The sequence below is a fragment of the Theropithecus gelada genome, chromosome 7a, assembly GCF_003255815.1.
Source record: "Theropithecus gelada isolate Dixy chromosome 7a, Tgel_1.0, whole genome shotgun sequence".
In the NCBI taxonomy this organism is placed as follows: Eukaryota; Metazoa; Chordata; class Mammalia; order Primates; family Cercopithecidae; genus Theropithecus; species Theropithecus gelada.
In genome coordinates this window covers 31,501,054-31,523,559 of record NC_037674.1, presented here as the reverse complement: position 1 = coordinate 31,523,559, position 22,506 = coordinate 31,501,054, and the positions used below count along the sequence as shown (strand labels likewise).

The 22,506-nt window shown below is 35.9% G+C and overlaps 1 protein-coding gene and 1 pseudogene across 1 annotated transcript in view; both read left to right on the top strand.

The window, feature by feature from the left end:
- The window catches only part of RFX7 (regulatory factor X7), a 160,930-nt gene that overhangs the window by 31,714 nt on the left and 106,710 nt on the right, over positions 1-22,506 (top strand). The window lies entirely within an intron of this gene.
- Positions 20,299-21,295, top strand: LOC112628001 (annotated as a pseudogene).

Here is a 22,506-nt window from a genome sequence, read left to right as displayed (position 1 = left end):
ATAAACGGAGAAATGTACGAATGTACAAATGTACTGTACCAAGAAGTACAATTGCTTGGTCATATGGTAGTTGCATGTTTAATTTCTTAAAGGATAGCAAAACTTTTCTAGAATGGCTGTACCATCTTACATGCCCACAGATAATGTCTGAGTGATCCAGTTTTTCAGTATCCTTGCCAATATTTGGCATTGACACTCTCTAATAGCTGTTCTTATAGGTATATAGTGATATCTTGTTGTGGTTGTATTTGTATTTCCCTAATGGCTAATGATGTTAAATACCTTTTCATGTGTTGTTTACCATTTATACAAACATCTGTACTGTTTGTATATCCTCTTTGGTGATATATTTTTTTCAAGTATTTTGCATACATTCTAATTTGATTGCTTTTTTTGCTGTTGAGTTTTGAGAGTATTTTTAACATATTCTATTTTTAACATATACCTTTGTTGGATATACGTATGAAATGGTTTTTTTACACTGAAGCTTGTCTTTTTTAATTAACTTTTTTAAAAAAATAAACTATTTCTTAGAGCAGTTTCAGATTCACACAAAAAAGGACCAGAAGATCCAAAATTTCCCATACATTCTCTGCCTTCACACATGGATAACCTCTCCGTTATCAACATCCTGCATTAGAGTGGTACAGTTGTTAAAACTGGTTTACCTTCATTTACACAGTATTACCCACAGTCCATAATTTAGATTAAGCTTCACTCTGGGTGTTGTACATTCTTTGGGTTTCGTCAGATATATAATGACATGTGTCCACCATTAAAGTATCATAAAGAGTAGGTTTACTACCCTAAAAATCCTCTGTGCTCTGACTATACTTTCTTCCCTCCCCTCTAACCCTTGGCAACCACTGATCTTTGTACTGTCTCCATAGTTTTGCTTTTTCCCTGCATGTCAGTAGTTGTAATCACACAGTATGTACCCTTTTTAGATTTGCTTCTTTCACTTAGTGTAATATGCATTTCAGTTTCTTTGATGTCTTTTCATGGCTTGTATAGCTAATTTCTTTTTGGCACTGAATAATATTCCATTAATGGATATACCACTATTTAGCCATTCACCTACCAATGACATTTGTGTTGCTTCCAAATTTTGACTATTATGAATAAATTTACTAAAAACATGTACCAGTTTTCATATGAACGTATTTTTTTTAATCTCCTTTGAGTAAATTTCATGGAGTGCACTTGCTGGGTCATAGGGTAGGAATCCATTTAGTTTTGTAAGAAACTGCCAAATGTCTTCCATTTTGCATCCCCACCGGCAGTGAATGCAAGCTCTGGTTGATCCACATCCTTGTCAGGATTTGGTGGTGTCAGTGTTTTGGATTTTGGCCATTTTAATAGGTATGTGTAGTATCTCATTGGTGTTTTAGTTTGCATTTCCCTGATGACACATGATATGGAGCATCTTTTCACGTGCTTATTTGCCATCTGTACATCTTTGGTAAAGTATCTGTTCAGGTCTTTGTCCCATTTTTTAATGGGGTTGAATTATAAGAATCTTTCTGTATTTTGGGTAAGTCTTTTATCTAACGTGTCTTTTGTAAATATTTTTTTCTCTATCTGTACCTCATCTTTTTATTCTCTTGGCAGTGTCATCTGCAAAACAGAAATTTTTAATTGTAATGAAGTCCAGCTCATCAATGCTTTCTTTTATGGATAGTACATTTGGTGTTATATCTAAAAAGTCACAAATGCAAGGTCATCTAGTTTTTCTTCTATGTTGTGTTCTAGGATAAAGTTTTGCATTTTACATGTAGGTCTGTAATCGATTTGAGTTAATTTTTGTGATGAGTGTATGGTATGTCTAGTGTTTTTGTTTGTTTGTTTTGTTTTTGCATGTGGATATTCAGTTCTAGCACTATTTGTTGAAAAGACTGTCTTTTCTTTGTTGTATTGCCTTTGCTCCTGTGTCAAAGATCAGTGGCTATATTTCTGTGACTCTTCTGAAGAGGACTGTAGAGGATTGATATACTTTCTTTTTTAAATGTTTGGTAGAACTTACCAGTGAACCCATCTGGACCTTTTGCTTTTGGTTTGGAAAGATTATTAATTATTGATTCATTTTCTTTAACAGCTATAGCCATATTCACATTTTCTATTTCTTTTCTAATTTTGCAGATTGTGTCACGCAGGAACTGGTTCATTTAATGTATGTTATTACAGTTGTTGGCATAGAGTTGTTCATGTACTTCCTTTATTATCTTTTTAATGCCAGGGGATCTGTAGTGATGTCCCATCTTTGATTTTCAGCATTAGTAATTTGTGAATCTTTTTCTTTTTTAACCCTTCTTTTCCTAGTTTCCTACAATGGAAGCTTAGGTTATTGATTTTAGGTCTTCTTTTCTAATATATATGTATTCAGTGCTATAAATTTCTTTCTAAGTACTGCTTTTGTTGTTTCTCACAAATTTTGACATTTTGTGTTTTCATTTGAATTATTTTACAATTTCTCTCAGTTTCTTCTTTAACCTATGCGTTATTTAGAAGTGCATTGTTTAATTTCCACATATTTTGGAATTTTTCAACTATCTTTGTTTATGATTTCTAGTTTAATTCCTCTGTGATCTGAGAGGAGATACTGTGTAATTTCTATTTTTAAAAAAATTTGTTAAGATGTGTTTTATGGCCCAGAATATGATCTGTCTTGGTGAATGTTCCATGTGAGCTTGAGAAGAATGTGCTGTTTTTGGATGAAGTGCTCTATATAAGTTCTTTATATCCTGTTGGTGGTGGTGTTGAGTTCAACTATGTCTTTCCTGATTTTGTGCCCATTGGACCTGTTCATTTCAGAAAGAGGGATGTTGAACTACAGAACTCTTCGAGTGTAGTAGTCTATTCTGTTTCTCTTGGCAGTTCTGTCAGTTTTTGCCTTACATACTTAGAAGTTGTATTGTTAGGCTCATATACATTCAGGATTGTTATGTCTTCTTGGAGCCTTCACCTATTTATCACTATGTAATGCCCCTCTTGGTTTGAAGCCTGCCTTGTCTGAAATTAAAATGTTAACTCCTACTTTCTTTTGACTAGTGTTAGCATGAGGTAATCTTTTTCCATCCATATACTTTTAATCTGTATGTATACTTATATTTAATAAAGTTGGTTTTTGTCGACGACATATAATTGGCTCTTATTTCTTGATCCACTCTGACAGTCAGTGTCTTTCAATTGGTGCATTTAGATCATTAACATTCAAAGTAATTGTTGATATATTTGGATTAATATTTATCATATTTGTTATTTTCTATTTATCGTCCTTGTTCTTTGTTCTTATTTTTGTCTTCCTCTCTTTTTTGTTTTGCCTTATGTGGTTTTGATTGAGCATTTTATTTGATTCTATTTTATCTCTTTTATTGATACACTGGTTATATTTCTTTCTTTTGCATTTTTTAGTGTTTGCCCTAGAGTTTTCAGTACACGTTTACAACTAATCCAGGTCCACTTTCAGATAACACTATACTGCTTCACAGGTATTGTGAATACCTTATAATAGCAAAATAATCCTAATTCCTGCCTCTGGTTTCTTATATTACTACCATCATTCATTTTGTTTATATAGAAGCGTATGTGTCTGTATAAAAGCATACATAATTCAGTACATTGTTCCTGTGATTCTTTTGAAGAAATTATCTGTTGAATCAATTAAAAATAAGAAACATTTAAAACTTGATTTTACCTGCACTTTTTCCTTCTCTGATGCTATTTCTTTATTTACATAGATTCGAGTTCTGACCTTTATTATTTTCCTTCTCTCTGAAGAATTCTTTTTACAGTTCTTGCAAGCAAGTCTACTGGCAACAAATTCCCTCGATTTTTGTTTTTGTGAGAAAGTATTTCTTCTTCACTTTTGAAAGAAAATTTTGCAGGTATTAATATTCTAGGTTGGGTTTTGTTTTTTTTTTTCTCTTGACACTTTGAGTGTTTCACTCCACTCTCCTTGCATGGTTTATGATAATCAGATATAATTCTTATCTTTGCTCCTGTATAGGTATGGTATGTTTTTCCTGTAGCCTCTTTGAAGATTTTTTCATTATCTTTGATTTTCTGTAGTTTTGAGAATTATATGCCTAAGTATAGTTTTTTTGTTTGTTTTGTTTTGTTTTTGACATTTATGTTGGTTGATGTTCTCTGAGCTTCCTAGATCTGTGGTTTGGTGTCTGACATTAGTTTGGGGAAATTCTTTTGTCATTATTATTTCAGAAATGTGTGTTACTCTTTTTCCTATCCTTCTGGAATTTCCATTACACATATGTTATGCCTTTTGTAGTTGTCCCACAGTTCTTGGATACTCTGTTCTGGGTTTTGTTTTCTTTCGTTTTTTCCATCTTTTTTCTCCTTGCTTTTCAAATTTGGTGGTTTCTACTGAGTTAAACCTCAAGCTCAGATTCTAACCTCAGTTGTGTCCAGCCTACCATTAAGTGCATCAAAATTATACCTCATTTCTGGTAGTGTTTCTAATCTCTTAACATTTCTTTCTAGTTCTTATAATGTCTGTCTATTTATTTATATTGCCCATCTGTTCTTGCAGTCTATGTACTTTATCCAGTAGAACCCTTAGCATCTTAATCATAAACATTTTAAATTCCTGGTCTGATAATTCCAACATCCCTGCCACATTGGACTATGTTTTTGCTGCTTGCTGTGCTCTTGAAACTGGATTTTGCCTTTTACTGCCTTATAACTTTTTCTTTATAACCAGGTAGGAGTTACTGAATAAAAGGATCTACTGTAAATAGGCCTTTAGTAATGTGGTAGTAAGGTATGGGAGGGGGAAGCATTCTATAATGTTATCTGGAGGTTTCAGTCTTTCAGAAAGCCTGTACCTCTGCCTTGTAAACTTTACAAGTGCTTCTCAGTCTCTCCAGTGCCCCCTTACTTGGAACAGGATGGCTAAACTGGTCTGGAGTTGGGTTTTGCCTTTTGCCCAGGTCAGTTATGCTCTGATAAAGCTCCAGCAGGATAGGCTCTGGTTGATTCAGTTTCTCCTGAGGGTAGGATTATTAGGAACAGAATGCTTTGGCATATTTCACAATGGTTCCTTTTCTCCTTCCCTTGCCTAAGGCGTGAAAGTTATCTCCAATATTCAGAGGAGGTTTTTCTTAAATATTCACTGAGAAAACCTTGTGAAAGGTCAAGCTCTTGTGAAAGTGTGGAGATGCTTGAATATTGGATTCCCCTGGAGTTTATCCCGGACTTGTTCACTCTGAGCCTCTTGTAATTCATCAGTTATAGTTTGTTTCCCTGCATTGGTACAGATTCTCATGGAGGTTTGTGCTTGTGGGTTTCTGTTCAGGCAAGCTACAATTCTCTGCATTTTCCTATTGGTCTCTCCAATTTGGGGGGCTGTGATATGACCCCTGACCTTACCACTGTGACAAATCCTAAGAAGAGTTGATTTTTCAGTATTTTTCAGCTTTTTTTTCTTGTAGGTCTTAGTGTTGACTTATAGCTTCTTACATGCTAGACCAGAAACCAGAAATCGTAGCTCTTTTTAAAGAAATTAATCTGCTTCACAGTCTTTTGTAGAGCACAAGTCCAATTTATCAGTTTTTCTTTCTATGGATGGTATGTTTGGTGCCAAGTCTAAGAACTTTGCTTCGCCCTAGATCTGAAAGAGTTTATTGCTTTTTTTCTGAAATGTTTTGTATTTCTATGTTTTACATTTAAGTCTGTGATCCATTTTGAGTTAATTTTTCTGTAAGGTATGAGGCTTAGCTTGATGTTGATTTTTTTAAAATTTGTTTTAATTATAGTAAAATGCACCTAAGATAAAATTTACCACTTTAGTCATTTTTAAGAAACAGTTCAGTGGCATTAAGTACCGTCACATTTATTGTAGCCATCAACACTAGCCATGCATAGAACTCTTCATCTTGCAGAATTGAAACTCTGCACCCATTAAACAATACCACTTCATTTTCTTCTCCTTCTAGTCTCTGATACCTACAGTTCTACTTTCTGTCTTAGAATTTCACTATTCTAGGTACCTCATGAAAGTGAAATCTTACAGTATTTGTCTAGTTTGGGGTCTTTTTAAATTTTTAATTTGACATAGTTATTTTAATAGTACATGTATATATTTATGGGTAACACGAGATATTTTGATACAGGAATGCAAAGTGTAATAATCACATCAGAGTAAATGGGGTATCCATCACCTCATGCATTTATCCTTTATGTTATAAACAGCCCAGTCATCCTTTAGTTATTTTTAAATGTACAATTATTTTTTACTATAATCACCCTGTTGTGCTAGCAAATGCTAGGTCTTATTCATTTTGTTTGGTAACTATTAACCATCCCCACACACCCCCCACTCCCACCCTTCAAGCCTCTGGTAGCCATCCTTCTCTCTCTCTCACTTTCTCTCCATGAATTCAGTTGTTTTAATTTTTACCTTCCACAAGTAAGTGAGATTGTGTACTATGTTTTTTTCTGTGCATGGCTTATTTCACTTAAAATAATAACCTCTAGTTCCATCTACGTTTTTGCAATGACAGGATCTCATTCTTTTTTATGACTGAATAGTACTCCATTGTATATATGTACCACATTATCCATTCATCTGTTGATGGACACTTAAGGTTGCTTCTATATCTTGACCATTGTTAATAGTGCTGCAGTAAACATGGGAGTGCAGATATCTCTTTGACATACTGATTTCCTTTCTTTGGGCTACATACCTAGCAGTGGGATTGCTGGATCATATAGAATCTCTATTTTTAGTTTTTTGAGGAGCCTGCAAACTATTCTCCATCGTGATTGTGCACCAGCCACTGTGTGCCACTAACAGTGTATGTGGGTTCTCTTTTCTCCCCATCCTTGCCAGCATTTGTTATTGAGTGTTTTTCTGTGACTGGCTTATTTTACTTAGCATAATGTCTTCAAGGTTCATTTATATTGTAGCATGCATCACAATGTTTTTCTTTTTTACGTCTGTTGAATAATATTCTATTGTATGTATCATATTTTTTTGTCCATTTATCCATCAATAGACACATGGATTGCTTCTACCTTTTAGTTATTGTGAATAGTGCTGCTCTGAACATTAGTGTACAAATGTCTGTTCTAGTCTGTGCATTTATTCTTTTTGATATATACTCAGAAGTGGAACTGCTGGATCATATGGTAATTTTAACATTTTGATGAACCACCATACTGTTTTCCATAATAGCCGCACCATTTTCCATCCCCACCAGTAGTACACAAGGATTCCACTTTCTTCACATCTTCACTAACACTTGTTAATTTTCTGGGTTTTTATATGTTTTTTCTTTTTAATAGTAGCTATTCTAATGGATGTGGGGTGGTACCTCTTTTTTTTAACCTGTGAGTGTCTGATTGCTTTAGCACCATTTGTTAGAAAAGCTGTCTTTCCTCCATTTAATAACTTTTCATTTTTGTCAAAACTCACGTGAGCATATTTGAGTGAGTTTACTTCCAGGTTCTTAGTAATGCTTCACTAATGTATGCTTCTGTCCCTCTGCTGATAGCGGGGTAATGACAAGCTTCATAAAATGAATTGGGAAGTTTTCTCTCATCTTCTGTTTTCTGTAAAGGAATGTGTAGAATTGGTGTTAGTTCTTAAATGTTTAGTAGAAATCTCTAGTGAAAACATCTGGGCATTTACATTGAATTTTAAAGTTTTGTTAGTCAAACTTGTGTCAACATAATGAGAGTGAAAGGGTAAAATCACTCTGGGAGGAGAAGTGAGAGAAGATAGTTGCAATATAACTGAGAGAAGATCAGTATTTGAGATAAAGACATTTTACAGATTTCTAAGAGAGAAACAAAATTTGGGCAAAAAGCATAATCAGGCATTTCATAGAAAGGAAATGTGTTCAAAAACCTACAGAAACTTGTTCAGACTTGTTAGTTCTCAGGGAAAGGCAAATTAGGACAGCCTTTTCCTACCCAATGGAATTGGCAAAACTTGAGTTTTCTGCTACTGGCAATTACAACTATCTGCTCTGAAGACTGAAGTGTTACTCACAACTTCATTTTTTGTTCTCTCTCCTTTGGTGATGTAGAAAGAACATTTAATTCAGACTAGGGAGTTGGATAAATTAGACAGTATTTGTTGGAGTATGTGCTTTGTCTTAAATTTTTGAAACAGTCTCCACAAGTCATAGAAAACTCTTCCTTCTTAGGGGAAAATACTCATCTTTTGCCTTTATTGCCTTAGTAGACGCCTTTATAAGTATTCAGGTGCCTTTTGATTCTAGACAATATAATCGTTTTAGATGTTTCTGTGTTTACTGCTTATTCTCATTGGTCAGTTACTTCTTTAAACTTTGTGCTTTGAGGTTCACAGATTTTTAAGCATGCCTAGTTTGAACTGTAGCAGGTTTAGAGTAAGGTGAGTGTTTGACCCTTACTCCAATTTGATTTCATTAAGTTCCTCTTGTGGTCTGAAGAGCATAAGACTAAAATAAGATTATTTGGGGTAAGATTTTAATTACATTCATATTATATTCCATTGCCATTATTACTTGAATGTAGGTGTGGATAGATAGTATAGCTCCATAGATCATTGCCTTTTGGTTTTGATCAAATCAAAAAGGTGTTCCTGATCATTTAGTTATTAGAGTTTACATTAGAATATTGTTAGGATCTAGACCCTCAAAGCTTTAGCCTACAATACTCTCATATTGCTTACAAATACTCTGGCACAAATTTTCCCTGGGTTTGTAGGAGTAGCCTTACCTGTGCTTTTACATAAGCATTCCCCAATGTGGTCTAGTAGTTTTCAAGACGATCCATGAAAATAAAGTGTTTTTTTCATTAGTTTGGGAAATGATGTATAGGATAGCTCTCCAACCCACTCTCAAATGGATACAACATATGTGAGCATATTCAGGTTCGTGATCAGGCCAGGCTTGGTGGCTCATGCCCGTAATCCCAACACTTTGGGAGGCCAAGGTGGGTAGATCACTTGAGGCCAGGAGTTCGAGACCAGCCTGGCCAACATGATGAAACCCCATCTCTACTAAAAATACAAAATTAGCCAAGCATGGTGGTACATACCTATAATCCCAGCTACTCGGAGGCCAAGGCAGGAGAATCACTTGAACCCGGGAGGTGGAGTTACAATGAGCCAAGATTGGGCCACTGCACTCCAGCCCGGAGCAACAGAGTGAGACTCCATCTCAAGAAAAAAAAAAAGGTTTTCTTACAGGAAAGTGGTCCCAATCAGACTCCAAGAGAGGGTTCTTGGATTTAATGCAAGAAGTAATTCAGGGCAGGACCACAGAGTAAAGTGAAAGCAACTTTATTAAGAAAGTAAAGGAATAAAATAATAGCTCCTCTATAGACAGAGAAGCCTTGAGGGCTGCTGGTTGCCCATATTTGTGGTTATTTCTTGATGATATGCTAAATAAGGAGTGGATTATTCATGCTCCCCTTTTTAGACCATATAGGATAACTTCCTGATGTTGCTATGGCATTTGTAAACTGTCATGGTGTGGGTGGGAGTGTGGCAGTGAGGATGACCAGAGGTAAACTCTCATGGCCATTTTGGTTTTGGTGGGTTTTGGCCGGCTTCTTTACTGCAAACTGTTTTATCAGCAAGGTCTTTATGACCTGTATCCTGTGCTGACTTCCCATCTCATCCTGTGACTTAGAATGCCTTAACATCTGGGAATGCAGCCCAGTAGGTTTCAGCCTCATTTTACCCAGCTTCTATTTAAGATGAAGCTGCTCTGGTTTACACGTCTCTGAGTTTCATGATTAGTCTTGTATTATAAGGATAGGGGAACTTAACCCTTAAATTAAAATCCAGTTTTAAACAATATTAAAATCCTGGCTTATTTTATTTAACCCAGCAATTCCTAAATTTACCTGAACGTTAGCCACTTTCTCTGTGGGTTACCTATGTATATTAGGAGGAACAGTCTTCACAAAGTGTGCTTCTAGAATACTGGCGATACGTCACTAATCTATACTAACTTCGCAGTTTTCTATTTGTTCCAGGCTGTCATATAGTTGGCTTCTGACGTTTTCAGATACCTTTTATACTTGACAACTGACTCCTACCTGTGTTATATTATAATCCCTTACTGACTATAATACATAAATGCCTTATTGTCTGTGCCTGTGGTTCTTGGTTTTAAGTGAAGAACAATAAGATATTAGCTTAGTCACTTTTTTTTGGTGGGGGCGGGGGGGCAGATATTGAGATACCGATCACTTTGCTGTCCTAGTAAAATCTAGAAAGGAATTAATCTGCATGTATCATGATTGAGGGCAGTCTACCCAAGAGATTGGCAGTTTTATATACATTTTAGATGTAAGCCCTGCAAGAATAATAGATGACCTCTTTTGTCTCTGTATGCTCAACTCTGAGGCAGTCATTAAACTTTCTTTTTCTTTTTTAGAGAGGTCTTGCTCTGTCACCCAGGCTGGAGTGCAGTGCCACAGTCATAGCTCACTGCAGCCTCAGATTCCTTAACTCAAGCCATCCTTCTGTCTCAGCATCCCACATAGCCGGATCTGTAAGCACACATCACCACACATGGCTTGTTTATTTTATTTTATTTATTTTATTTTGTTTTATTTTATCTTATTTTTTGTAGAGGCAGGGTCTTACTCTGTTGTCCAAGTTGGTCTCAAACTCCTGGCTTCAAGCAGTCCTCCTGCCTTAGCCTCCCAAAGTGTTGGGATTACACGTGTGACCTATAGCTGCTGGCCCAAACTTTTAAGTATAGCCCATAAGACATGCTGTGCCATAGACATACACAGGCCAGTACAGTAGCCACTAGTTACATGTGGCTGTTGAATATTTGAAATGTGGCTAAATCAAATTGAGATGTGTTGTAAGTATAAAATACACATTGGATTTCAAAGACTTGAAAAAGATCTAAAGATCTTTAGATCTAAAGTATCTCAATATTTATATTCATTGCATATCAAAATGTTAATAATATCAAAATGTTAATAATGTAACTAAGATACATCAAAATGTTAATATTTAATAATTACATTAAAATATTTTACTAAATGTAGTATCTGTTTTTTACTTCTTAATGTACTAGGTAATTTAAGATTTCTATGGTTTGGATTATATTTCTATTGGATAGTGAGACTGTAGGCACTTTTCCCATGAACTGATAGGTTTCAGAGACTAAGCCTGATTATCCAGGTTTTTATAAAGCTTTCTGGTCTAGGGAAAAATTGTGTTACTTAGCAGTTTTTCTGTGTGGGTGTGTTTTTTAAACTTTTGGCCAAAAAACAAATGATTTCTTATCCATACATCGCCTTGAAGTAGCCCGAAAAGAGATTACTACCAGACATTCCTACATAGAATTATGCTTTAGGCACAAGGAGAAAAATGAAAACTCTAGACATTTCTAACTATATCCTTAATAAATTATTTTACCTATTTCCACTAATAACTCTTCTATCTTTAAAAATATATCAGTTTTGATATCTTCCTCTCTGGAGAATCATTTGAACATTGAGGAGATTAATTCATAATTTTTATCTCCTTAGATAGCCTTCTCCTTTTTAGAATGAAATGCTTTTAGGCTAGATTTTCTTTCCTTTGGTTCTCTTACTGCCTTGTAGAAGAGAATTTTAATATTAACTATCAAATTGGTTTTCGTATTTTTTTGCCTTTAGTTATAAGAAAAGTTCTGTGATTCTTGGGTTTAAGTGGAGGACCACAAGACATTGAACTTGGCGACTTTATTTTTTGGATCGTATTTGGGATATTGAACTCTTTACTCCCCTAATAAGCTCTTAACTCTAGAAAAGAGTAATAAGTCATATCTTACAAGTATACCTGTAGGGCCATTTTAGCTACAATTTTAAGAAATGTTCTCATATTAATTTATATGAGACATTGGTATAGTCCCTAATCTTCCCATTAAGCACCATTACCTATATATGCCATCTTAATGGAATTCTCATTTTAACTTCAGCTCTCTAAACCATTTCCATTTTGATTTTCTTTTTTATAATCTCAGTTAAGCACCTAATACCATGGTCTGGTTTAATGCTTTTCAGTTAAAAAAAAAAAAAAAAAAGACTTGTACGTACTTAGCATGTCACCTATTAGTGACACCTGAAGTACATTAAAAAAAGTGAAGTCACATTTATCCCCTTATTTTTCTCAGTTTAAAGATCTGCCTTGTCTCTGACACAACTTTTTCTTTTTTTATTTTTTGAGACGGAGTCTCGCTCTTTTGCCAGGTTGGAGTGCAGTGGTGTGATCTCAGCTCACTGCAACCTCCGACTCCCTGATTCAAACAATTCTCCTGCCTCAGCCTCCCGAGTAGCTGGGATTACAGGCATGCGCCACCACGCCCAGCTAATTTTTGTATTTTTAGTAGAGATGGGGTTTCGCCATGTTGCCCAGGATGGTCTCGATCTTCTGACCTCATGATCCGCCCACCTCGGCCTCCCAAAGTGCTGGGATTACAGCACTTTTATGACTTTCTTAATGTAACGTTAGATACTAAGCCACATGGATGTGTAACTTCCTCTGAAACTATGCAGTAGGGGAAGAAGAGTTGTTTTCCCCACTGCGCAATCCAGTGATGTTATCATGCCCTGTGTTTTGGCTTCTTTTTAAATGTTTTATATATTATAAAAACTTAATAACAAAAAGTTTAAAAAGCTTTTTAAACATTTGAAAAGAAAGTAAAGGCTTAAAATCTCATCTCCCAGAGAGAATAGTCATCCTTACAGATGGGTCACTGTGCATGCAGCTATCTCATGTTTTCATTTCCTTATTTTTATGGAGATTGTTTCCTGTTCTGTAGACTAGGTAAATTTGCCTGTATTTGGAACCTGCACCTACCTCTGAAGGTTTAGCACTAGAGGGCATTGACCTTTAATTCAGCTTATTTACTGACAATATATAATGTTTCTACGACAAAGGAAGTTCCAAAATGGTAAGACTGGGGCACAAAATGTTCTTCTTGATTAAAATCCCAGTGTAAAATAGAGGCATTATTATCAGACATAATCATAGCATTTTTAACTGAATAATGGAGCCAAATAAAAATCAATATGTGACCTTGAACAAGTCATTTTTTTATCCTAATTTATAAATGAAAGGGTTAGACTAGATTTAGTTTTATGTGGCATTCATTAAGAACCTATTATATGCTTGTTATTACAGTATGGCTTTTTATATAAATGTTGAATCTTTATTTTAAAAAATCTCTGGAGGAGATATAGTATGCGTCAGGGGAAAAATAATTCATCTACGTTAAGGGCATATAGCTTGTAGTTGCAGAATTGGAATTCTTCCTGTCAAGACCGTGTTTTTGGTTCCTGCTATATTTACCATGGTGTTTCTTGCTAGATAAATTTATTTGAAGATCTTTTTAACTTTATACGTGCAAATGCTTTCCTATTATTTGACTTATTTGAGTCCTGTTGACTCTTTGAGCTTTTAATATTAATATCAACCTGAAAATGCTTGCATTGAAGAAAACTGGGAAAGCACATAGATTGAGACTAAAGAGAGCAGCACAATTTGTTCAGTACTCTGCCTCCCCAAAATATGTATTTTTACAATCCTGTTAGAGCAAATTAGCTATTTTTTAAATATTACAAAGGTAAAATTCAGTATTTGGAGCAACCAGCAATCACATAAGGAAAGATACCAATACGTGGAAGGACAGCAAAAAAGGAAAATAACTCATTAGAAAGCAAAAATGAGTCATTATATTCTACGCTTTCAAATAATAATCTTTCAGTATCACTCAATGGTAGCGTAAGTAAATACTGATTAACAGCGACTCAGTAGACTGGTTATAGTGACTGAATCTTTGATTTACAGCCTTCTCTTGTATATTTTAAGTTTTTCACAGTTTAAATCAACATCAGAAGGTTTTTAGATCTCAGGCTCTAGTCTCTTAGCTGTAGGTCCTACTTAGTTTATTTGCTTTTCCTTTTAAAAGAATCTGCTAAGTCCTTCCCCTCTTTTAACATTTTTTTCGTTGTCAGAGATGGGGTCTTCCTATGTTGACCAGGCTGATCTTGAACTCCTGGCCTCAAGTGATCCTCCCATCTTGACCTCCCAAAGTGCTGGGTTATAAGCATAAGCCACCACACCCAGCTCCCTCTTTTAACTTTTCATTGTAATATGTTTTGAATGTATACAAAAGGAGAGAAAAGACATTGAACTCTCAGGTCTTTGTTATTCAACTTTAACAATTAGTTTCATAATCTTATTTGTCTGTAACTCTTCATTGCTTATTCTGAAGAGAATCCCAGACATCATATCACATTTACAGTTTGTTTGAATCAGTGTCCTTATAGCTACTGGTGGATATCTCTTAAACTCTAGATCCCTTTAAAAAATTCTTGAAGTTTTTTATTTGTTGAAGAAATTGGATCCTTTGTCCTATGGAGTTTCCCACAGTCTGGATTTGCTGATTTTATCTTCATGGTGCTATGTAGCATATTCCTCTTCCCCTTTATTACTATAAATTGGTAGTTAAGTAGAGATATGTTTCAGTATTTCAGCAAGAATACTTTGTAGGTGGTGGTGTGTACTTACACTGGGAGGCTAAGCCCCTTTTTCTCTAATGGAACATGCTTCCTTGACTATAGTGAACTAGATATGTTGCTCTAGGGAGAGATGTTTTTCTTTTGAGGGCGTCTGAGGCAAAAGTCATTCCAGGGCCGGGCGCGGTGGCTCAAGCTTGTAATCCCAGCACTTTGGGAGGCCGAGACGGGCGGATCACGAGGTCGGGAGATCGAGACCATCCTGGCTAACACGGTGAAACCCCGTCTCTACTAAAAAATACGAAAAACTAGCCGGGCGAGGTGGCGGGCTCCTGTAGTCCCAGCTACTCCGGAGGCTGAGGCAGGAGAATGGCGTAAACCCGGGAGGCGGAGCTTGCAGTGAGCTGAGATCCGGCCACAGCACTCCAGCCTGGGCGACAGAGCCAGACTCCGTCTCAAAAAAAAAAAAAAAAAAAAAAAAGTCATTCCAGGTCCCATTCTTCTGTTTCTTTATACCCTCCACTATGGCACTCCGCCTTTGAACTTCAGGTTAGGGATTGTTGGGAAGAGACTATTACCCACCTGTTGTATGCTCCTAAATTATTTAGTTAAGAATATAGAAACCAAATGACTATTCTGAATAGTAGCAAATACAGTATATCTAAAAAAGGCTGGCCGGGCGCGGTGGCTCAAGCCTGTAATCCCAGCACTTTGGGAGGCCAAGACGGGCGGATCACGAGGTCAGGAGATCGAGACCATCCTGGCTAACACGGTAAAACCCCGTCTCTACTGAAAATACGAAAAACTAGCCAGGCGAGGTGGCGGGCGCCTGTAGTCCCAGCTACTCGGGAGGCTGAGGCAGGAGAATGGCGTAAACCCGGGAGGCGGAGCTTGCAGTGAGCTGCCATCCGGTCACGGCACTGCAGCCTGGGCGACAGAGCGAGACTCCGTCTCAAAAAAAAAAAAAAAAAAAGAAAACAACAACAACAACAACAAAAAGTTTTCCCATCTCTTTAGGTTTCCTGTGGTACATGTAGCCACTGTCCCTACGGGAAAGGTTCAGCTAGCATTGCTGTATCAATTTCTGAATGTATCATTGCCCTTTTGTACCTAGGCTTTCTTGAACATTCTGCAAAGACTTAATAAGTGATATTTATAACACCACAATTTTCTGGATTTTGAACTAATTCAGCTCTAGCAAGGCCATATTCTCATCCTGGGGGAGAGAAAGCAGAGTCAGTGCCCAGATGCACTTAAGTGATATATTTACCTCTAGCATTCCAGAATCCTGGAAAGCCCATCTTCCTGCAATCCACCCCTTGAATCTGTTTTAATACCCTTTTGACTTGTATGGTTCTAATATATAGTTTATATCAAAGACCATGATCCAAATACTTTTTTCCACACTCCTATCCCTGCCTTGCTTCCCTTTCTCTCCCTTCTCTTTCTTCCATCCTTCCTTTTATTGATCACATGTTTATAATTGCCTAATGTGTGCCAGGCAAAGTGCTAGACTTAGGAAGCAGGTTAACAAGACATAGGCCTTGTGTGCAAGGGAAGGGATGGCCCACTGGGACATTTCATTATCTATATTAAAAAAAAAAAAAAGATCACATCACACATAGAATCCAGAAAAACTCAGCCCCCAAATGTGAAAAGCAGAAGTTTAGAAGAAAATAAAATAACATTGTGAGCTCACAATAAGGAAGATTTTAAAAAACACATCAAAAGCACTTTTCATAAAGAAAAATATTTGACTAAATTAACATAAAAACTCTCCTTGGACAATGAACACTTAAAAAAAAAGCAACATGCTGCTGATGGCGAGAAGTTATTTGTAACTCAAGTAATTGACAAAAGATTAGTATCTAAAGTATAAAAAGAGCTCCTATTAGTAAATAAAATAATAAAAACAACCACGTAAAAAAGGGGTAAAGGATATGAGTAGGCAGTTCACAGAAGAAAACTTAGTAGTCAGTAAATACATTAAGGTGTTCAACGTCACTGATAAAGAAATGCGTTTTAAAACAAAATATTTCATACCCATCTGATTGGCAGAAGTCTGTCATTACCAATTTTGGAGAGGATAGAGAGAAATGAGTCTTATACACAGCTGATGGAGTAGAGATTGGCCAAAATTACCTTGAAAGGCAATTTGGCAATAATCAGAAAGTTGAAGATAAACATACTGTAATGTGTGTGCGTATATTTGTGTATGTGTCCAAGAAAAAGTCCTGCAATAAGAATAACAATATCTCCATACCAAATGTTTGTTACAATGTTGTATGTTACAGTACAGAGCTGGAAATACGATAAGAGCCCATTATTAAAGAATAAATAAAGCAGTATGTTCAAACAGTAGAATACTGTGCATATTAGTTTGCTAGGGCAGCCATAACAAAGTACCACAGACTTGATGGCTTAAGTAATAGAAATTTATTTTTTACCAGTTCTGGTGGCTTGAGGTCCAAGATCAAGGTGCCAGCATGGTTGATTCCTTCTGAGTGCTGTATCTGTTCCATCAGATACAGCCCTCGGGGGTTAGGGCTTCAACATACAAATTTGGGGAGGGGTCTGGACATACAATTTAATCCACACTTCTATGTAACAGTTAAAATGGATAAACTAGAATGTACCAAAATAGATAAACTTCTAATGCCTATTAAGTAAATATGTTTTTTAAAAAAAGAATGATACATGCAGCAGAACTTAATGCCTGTGAAGTAAGCAAAACTATTATATTGTTTATAGAGATAGTCAACATTTGTAGTAAATGTATATACATTCATGGGAATAATAACTTCTGGATAGTGGTCACCACTGAGAAAGGAATGGTGGAATGAGATAGGAAAAGATCCCATGGGAACTTTGTCTGTAAAGTTTTCTTCCTTAAGGAAAAAGTTCAGGTTTGTTCAAACTGGCTAGCAGGTACATGGGTGTTATATTATTCTTTATAACTTTCCTATATATTTGGAACCTGATAATATTTTTTAAAAAGCAAAGAAAATATTATATCAATGAATGAAATAATGTTATTAGTAGAAGTTGAATATTCATTTGAGTAATATGATCTAGTAATCAAATATCAGGCACAAATTACCTCATGACAAAGTTCATTCTTCTGGTTGAAATTAATTTTTATGTTTAGAACAACAATAAAATCAATAAATTTTTATAGCATCCTGTGTCAAAAGCAAGAAGTTTACTTTCCATACATAAAAACATGTGAGCTTTTGAAATGACTCATTTGTAAAGCATTGAGTTGCGTATATTAGGGAACTTCTTATAATGTAACACAATACGTAGGATATGACATTTTGTTCTAGAGCAGTGACTTTCAACTAGGAACATATGGAAATAATGCGGGGCAATTTTGCTTGTCAAAATGTCTAGGAAGCACTCCTGGCATTTAGTGAACACCGTCATATGATTCCAAACATCTTATAATGCATTCGATGAACCCATAAAGTAAAGCAGGGTGCCATCCTAAATGTCAGTACCTGGTTGAGAAACATTGGTCTTTGGTTAATTTCCTTTCATGAAAACTAGAGTCTCTAAAAATTCATAAGAGCAGGCAAGCACTGTGAACAATGATTATTTCAAAGGCAACTTGGGTTACAGAGAGAAACAGAACTGATACTTCGAAATCTGTTGATCAGGCACTGGTAGTATCTAAAGGAAGTTTTTTCTTAATTTTATGATCCTAATTATTTTTTATTAGGTAAAATTAATAACATAAAAATTAACCACATAAAGTGTACGATTCAGTAGCATTTAGTAACTTTACAGTGTTATGTAGCCATCACCTCTATCTAGTTCCAGAACATTTTTCATCATTTAAAAGGAATGTGCATTAAGCAGTCACTCTTCATTTCCCCAACCCCAACCAACCACTCATCCACTTTCTATCTCTCTGGATGTAGATATTCTGGAGATTTTGTATACAGGGAATCATACAGTATGTGACCTTTTATGTCTGCCTTCTTTCACTTAGCATAAAGTTTTCAAGGTTTATCCGTATTGTAGCATGTGCCGGTACTTCATTCCTTTTTATGGTTGAATAATATTTCATTTTAATAATATGTCACATTTTGTTTATCCGTTCATCCATCGATGGTCATTTGGGTTGTTTCCTCCATTTGACTTTTGTGAATAGTGCTACTATGAACATTCAGCACATTTGTGTAGAGGTTTTTGTTTGCGTTCCTATTTTTATTTCTTTGGGTGGAATTGTTAGGACAAGTGGTAATTCTGTGTTTTAGCTTTCTGAAGACATATCAGGTTTTTCAAGAGCAGCCAGACCATCGTTCATTCCCACAAGCAATGTACAAGGATTCCAGTTTCTCCCCATCCTTACCAAAAGAATCCATTATTTTTAAGAAAACAAAGTAAATGAATTTAAATGTCTGCATGGTGTGATTCCAAGTGTTTTTTATTTCCTTTTTTTCTGGCTACACCTTTTTAGAATTAGCCACCATTATGACTATTATTGTTTTTAAAAAACATAAAATTTTGTTTTATAGCATATGAGCAAACAAAAGTAAAAGTAAATAGTTTTCATTTAATATAAGCAAGTATAAGGTAAAAATAAGATTTGCTATGATGGACTGTGAGCCAAGTCACAACCTGCAAAAGGGATCTGAAGTCAATGTGTTTTTAACAGAATTAATTATTTTATAAGAGTAGAAGCTAAGAGTTTGATTTTTCCTGGCAAGGATAGAATGTAAGAGCTTCTTCTAGTTGTACCTCCTCTATCTCAGATTGTCTTTGGGTTATATCTAGTATCTGGTATTCACAGATACCTCTGTTTCTACAACACAAGAAATTTGAATCAAGTATATAGGAATTGTGAGTTACTCTGACTTCAGACTTGAGGACTCCAAATAAATGTAAACATAGCATAGAACTTTTGGATAGAGGCTAAACGTGGTGTTGGAAGGGATAAGTGAGAGTCTCCTAGAATATTTTCTGCAGTAAAAAATAGTTTATCAACAATTTGTTGAAATTGGGGAACAGATTCTGAAATGTTTCTAGCAAACAAGTTGTCTAAATGTTCTTTCTGTCATACTGTTGCTTACATTGTATTATATATTGTATATGTTTGGCCCATGACTGCTAATTTATTTATTGTATCATGTTTTTGTTTGAATAAAGGGAAATATTACATGGTATTTTTGTAACGTATTTCTTTGTGAGAAAGGAGAATTAGACTAAGTTTTAATTTTTAAACACATGCTTCCTAAAATTTGTTATTTCTTTTGTATAGCCCCCCTAGATAAGAAAGCTTTATCCAGCTTCACTCTATAGTTTGATTTACAGAAAACACAATATGCTTTCTCAAGCTATATCTCTGTTGCTTAAATTTTTATCTGCTTTATTGCTGGTGTTTTCCCCCTCTTCCCTACTACTTTATATCAATAACATTCTGGCAATATGACTTGAGATGTAAATCTTGAAAGATTTAGAAGATAAGTAGTTAGCATGTTCCATAAATGTAATAGTTATGATACCACAGCACAATTATGGTACTGATATTTTGTTTTTTAAAATCTAATACCAAAATACCAGACTGATATTATTTAATTAAAATTTTTGTAAAAGTTAAAAATCAGCAAAACTGGAAGTTCAATGCCTGTTTTATCAATTATCAACAATAATCAATTAAAAAAATTAGAAAAATATTAATGTTGAGCATACCTTGTCATTTGAACAAAAGTTATTTGCAGATAAAATTAGTAATATCGTTTTATTCAAAAGTAAAAAATGGCCTCAGAGGCTGCCCGTCTGCTGGTCCCCACACCACATGTGCCTTCCCTGCCTGGGTCTTGCTGTCGTCGCCACCACTGCACCATGGCTTTCATCACCAGCCAGTTAATGCACTCGGGGTCTTCCTTGTCCACATCCTTGGGCGAGAAAAATCATCATCAAGCACATGATGGTCATCAGCATCACACAGTTTTCTGCAGTGACCAGCCACACAGTAGTGTTCCTTGACCAGACAGAGGACATCTTGGCAAAATATAAAGAGGGAATTGAGAAAAGCCTTAGGAAAGCGACAAAGAAGTTGTTTGTAGAAAACCCTAAGGCTGATGATGAATTTGTGGAGAAAACCCTAAGCAGCATATCAGCCAGCACAGATGCAACATCCATAGTCCATAGCACAGACCTGGTGGTAGAGGCCATTGTAGAAAATCTAAAGGTGAAAGTCAAACTCTCCTAGAGGTTGGACAAGTTTGTTGCTGAACATACAACTTTGCCAGCAACACTTCCTCTTTGCAAATTACAAGCATAGCCAGTGCTACCACCAAACAAGACCAATTTGCTGACCTCCGTTTACTCAACCCAGTGCCCCTGATGAAACTTGCAGAGGTCTTTAAAACACCAATGACCACCCAAAAGACATTTGAATCTTTGGTAAACTTGAGCAAAACCTTGGTAAAGCATCCTGTTTCTTGCAAGGACACTCCTGGGTTTATTGTCAGCCGTCTTAGGATTCAACACCTCATGGAAGCAGTCAAGCTGCATGAAGGACTTGACGTATCCAAGGAAAACACTGACACTGCTATGAAGTTAGGAGCCAGGTACCTCAGGGGCTCATCTGAGCTTCTAGATTACGTTGGGCTGGATTCTGTGAAGTTCATCATGAATGGATGGCATGATAGATACGAAGAACCCCATATTTCAGCCCAGCCCATCCTTGAAAAAGCTGATGGCAGAGAAGAAGCTTGGCAAGAAGTCTGGAGAAAGATTTTATAAATACATAAGATGCTCAGCTTCTCTGGCCCTGAGAAGAACCCTTGTGAGCGCTTACTAGCCAGCACCCAAAGTGCCTGTGAGAATACTCTTTGGTCAGACATTCCCTCACACAGCACAGTCTATTCGATATGCATTTTGATTGTAATCTATCTGAAGTTATTTTTACACTAGTTACAGTAGTAACAGATTCCACCATTAAGAACTAATTCCCATGTTTAGTCTGTTTATTTCTGTGTACTTTCTGAAAAGCTTTATACTGTTGGTGCCTTGGAACAAATGCTGTCATTTTTGTAAAGAATTGCCTGAATTCATTCTCTCATAAGGGGAAGATACTTGCTCTGAGAGTGAGAGTGAGAGTATATTGTGTTCATTGTTGCCGCGTGGCAGTCACAAGCCATTGGGACAGACAGGGTGTGTCTGTGGAGTGCTGCAGCAAGCAGCACCTGAATCTTGCCTTTATGAAAACATTTTGCCCCTTGCAGCTTTGAGCCTTACCCTACCTTCTGGGTACAACATAAGATGTTTTGTCTCCATTCAACTCATCATCAAGATGCTGCTGCTGCATTGGTGGACTTATCTCCATGTGCTTGGTTTGCAGTAAGAGGTCGGCTTTCCTGGTCATTCATTTCCACAGATCGTAATAATTACTATCTGTCTGTTTTGGGTTTTTTTTCCCCCACAAGAAATCAGTGTTGCAAAATTGCCTATAAATGGACTCTAACAAAATACAGTCTTTTAGTCTGTCAAAATTTGAGTTGAAATAAACATGTATAAAATAAAATTGTTTAAGAAACCCCAAAATAATAAATGAACATTTAAATTATGAAATACTTAAAAGTCAAATATTACCTACTTTTATTAAGTGCAGGCTCAGATGTGTATTGGTGGTTTATTATTGAGTGATACGTGTATTTTTGTGCATATTTTTCCAGCTGCTGAAAATGCTTTCTTAACTAGTTGGAGTAATGGTAAAAAGAGAGATAATTGCAAATATATTCTTCTAACTCCTTTGTTCATAGGTAATTCCATTTCTTTTTTGATAACTTTGACGTTTTGTTATTTGAAATTTTATTTACTTGAATTTTCATGTATTTAATTTTTAATCAAAGTTTTAGGAACTTACAATTTATTGACTTAAAAAGATATTACAAAACCTGCCGAGAAAAACCACAGTTACCCAAACCACTAACTCATTGCCTGTCAGAAAGAACCAGGTCCTTTCTCTTCTTTTACATCCCTACCTCTGTCCAGTGACAAACATTTGGCAGA